This window comes from Pinus tabuliformis, chromosome J (assembly GCF_031772625.1).
Source record: "Pinus tabuliformis cultivar Carrire ecotype Pingquan chromosome J, CPIR1, whole genome shotgun sequence".
Lineage (NCBI taxonomy): Eukaryota > Viridiplantae > Streptophyta > Pinopsida > Pinales > Pinaceae > Pinus > Pinus tabuliformis.
This window is the reverse complement of record NC_142295.1, coordinates 512,553,095-512,556,857: the sequence shown is the minus strand read 5'-3', so window position 1 is coordinate 512,556,857 and position 3,763 is coordinate 512,553,095.

The window sequence follows — 3,763 nt, the reverse complement described above, 5'->3', positions numbered from 1 at the left end:
TACCAAAAGGAAGCTTATGTTCTCTAAAAGATTTCCATAATGTGTTCTGCATGTGAAGCCTTATATTTCTTTAAAAAGCTATTGTGATTATAGTGAAGGTTTCATTGCATATCTTGAAAGTATTGATGATATCAAATGTATGGTTGATGAAGAAATCATTGAAGCCTTCTCTGATTTTTCCCTTCAACAACAGTCTGAAGAAGCCAATCACTTCAATACACAAGATCATAGTCAGCATACAGTAGCTTCCTCTTTGCTTGAAGATGAAGGAATTTTGCATCCTGATAGTCAAAAGGAATCACATGAAATGAATTAGTAGTTTGATGAAAATCTATATACTACTTCACTTGAAATTAATGAAGATATTCAACATCCTTGTCAAACTTTAGGAGGGAAAGAAGACAATTGTTGTTTTGTCCAAAGAAAACAAATAGTACCTCCTCCTTTGATTGAAGAAGAAATAAATCATATTCTTAATTTTCAAATTCATATTCCATCCATTAAGAATGATGATGTTATTGCACAGTCTTACCAATTTCCAAGTGATTATGAAGAGGAGAATAGTGATAAAGAAAAAGTTGTTTTAGAGCCCCTTGTAGATACAAATCTTCCTCAAGGTTCAAAAAATGAAGGGTATGTTGATGAAAAGGAGTTTGCCCCAGATCTTATAGATATGGACACTTATGCTGTCGAAAATATTATGGAGGATCCTTTTGCTAATTTGTTACAGCCATATGGAAATAATGCATATTCTTCTCCATTTACTAATTCACAAAAGGTAATGCTTCATAATTTTCAAGATCACTTGGACAGTCTTTTGGAAGCATTGGAGAAGATGAATGTTGTTTTGTTTATTAACATAAATCTTGGTTTCAGTTTTCATTATGAGTTGCCTACATATACATCATTATTCTTGCTTGAGGTAAGTGAGAGAAGAATTCCAGTATGTAACCATCTACTGGATTGTTTACACTAGAAGGATAATTTTACCCAATCCATAATGGTGGAAGAAGGGAAAAAAGTGGAGGAACATGCCAATGTGTTGCCTGTGGATCATGAAGAGGAAACAATTCAACTTGACAGTTGTTCTGATCTTTCTATTGATCATCAAGATCTGCCCTTTGCACATGCTTTTCAAGATCCTTTTAATAGTTTTCTGCAGTTATCAGATCATGATGGTTATCTTGTTTTGAATCATAGATTTCATCTTGAGTTGTATGATGAGTTGCAAAACTTCAAGTTTTTTGTAGATAGTGTAAATAGAGGACAATCAGGTATGCAATTGCTTGATTGGCTTCATTGACATTTTTCCTTTACTTGATTTAGTAGTCATTTTCACCAATTAGAATAGAATAGGGTGTGGATTTTGTTTTAGTATCAACTTTCTTTCAAATTCAGTTTTCAACAAGTGATGACAGAATTCATCAAGGTTTGAAGCCTGAGGAGAAGGCCCTAAGCCTTTGATGATCTGATAGATTGGATTGAAGTTTTTAGTGTTCAGTTTGGTTGTTAAGTTTTGACTGTATTGGCTCACATGGTTAGGCACTTGGTCTACAGTGTTCTTGACACCTCCAGGGAACTGCCATCCCCAATAAGGCTGATGTTAGAGTCAGTATTTGCATACTGCCATCATTGATCAAAATTCATCTTTTCATATTCATATTAGGGTCTCGCTCAGAAATTTTTGTCATTCCACCTAGGTTCTCATTCAAAAATTTACTCACTGATGGTAGCCCTAGTAAAAAAACATCACTCCTCCCTAAATGTGATTACCTGCTAGTATAGTTTCATATCTTGTTGACTGCACATCATCCATAAAGTTAATTTTATCATGCCATTTGTATCAGTCATGAGGTCATCATGCCATCTTGAAATTCAATCCTTCAAGATCTCATTAGGTCTTTTATGGTTTTTCAAGGTTTCATTAGGTCATTAAGGTTTTCAAGGTCCAATAAAACACCATTTCCATTGCATAATGTCAGCAAGTCTCATAGTGATCAAATAAAATCTCTTCACTACCCAAGGATGATTTGTAAACAAGAAATCTTGTTTCAGCATGTAATTTTGATTTTAAGTGATATGTTTTATTTTTCACTATGTAATTTTATGTCTTTCAAATGTAATAAGCACTTGACTTCCATGTTGCTAATTCAGAGTTCCAAAATGCCAAAGGACCAAAAATTCAAAGGTCAAATTGTTCTCAATGTATATCAAGTGATGAATTTGTCAAAGAAAAAGTCAAGTGTAAAGGTATAGTTTCCAAGAGTTAGGTGAATGACAAAAGGAAGAAAGTGGGTCCCAAGGCCCAAATCATCAATTTCATGACATATAAAGGCCACCAAGACATCAAAAACAAATTCAATTTTATTCTCAAAGTTTGAGCTCACACTCCCTTGGTTCAAAAAGTCGATTTTGTAGGTTTAAAGGAAAAAATTCTCTTGGCGTTGCGCTTAGGAGGTAGGTGCTGTGCTTAGAAGGGAGGTGTTGCAATTAGAGCTACGGGTACTACCTTTTAACACAGGCGTTACACTTGTTGGTAAGGGGTTGCACTTTTTCCCAGCGAGCCTCCATAGCACCAAAACGCCTCCAAATTCTCTCAAAGTTTAAACAAGGCCTTGTTTCCTCTTCGACCAAGTAAGTGACCCTATTTTCCACCTATTTTCACTCCTAAACAAAATTTGTTTTTAGTATTTTGATTCCTAAGCAAAATTGGGCCTTAGGCAAGTGATAAAACCATAAATTCATCCCTATCCCAAATTTGGTGCCCATAGACCCTACAACACCTTCCTACATCACTATTAAACCCACCCCTACCCTTAGACTATCATTTCCTAGTCCCTAAACACTTTTCCCATAAAACCCTAAGACCTAGGTTTCCAAAATTCCTAGGCAGCCTCTACCATAAACCTATAATTTAATCATCATTCCCAAATCCTTTAAAATTTTCAACTCTTATCACCTCCCACAGCTCCATAATCCCTCCCCTCATCTCCCCAAATTTTTATAGCCTTATCCCTATTCCCTAGACCTATTTCCACTTCCCATTCCCACATACCTTATCCCTAGGGTCTCTTAACAAAACACTATGGAGGAAGACAGAGACTATGTGGAAGAGGAGGATACACAAGTAGAAGAGAATAGAGAACAAAGGAGGCCACACAAAGGAGGAAGAATCCTAAGGCTGGAGCCCACTAACACAAATGAACTCATGGCTTCACCAATGGTAGTCTCATGTTTTCAGTATGTAGGTTGCCTTGATTTTTGAAAAATGATTGAAAGAGCTCAACATCACCCTGTTTTGACCAGACTTTTTGCATCAAACCTTAAAGATAATCAAGTGACCCTAGTAGGAGTGACCTTCACTTTGTCTACTTCCATCATCGCTGCTGCCATAGGGATTCCAAACATGGGTGAGAGGTGGTTTAAATCAAAATATTTGGAGGATCAATATTATGAACCATTCATCAAACCACTGTACAGAAATGAGAGGAGGAGGGTGTTCCCTTTCAGCTACCTTCTTAATAGGTATGCCCCCATGATGAAAATCATCATGAAGTACTTCTCTTGTGAAGGAAGGTTCTCTAGGCTCTACACCTACCATATCAGACTGCTTATGCACTTCACAAGGGTCAAATTCCTCAATATACCATACTATCTGTTGAGAAGCATAGACAAAATGGCCTCCATTGTGGAGAAGAGATATTATTAGCACGAGATAAATGGCCTTTTCCATCACTCATTGATCAAGCTCATTGTCTTTCAT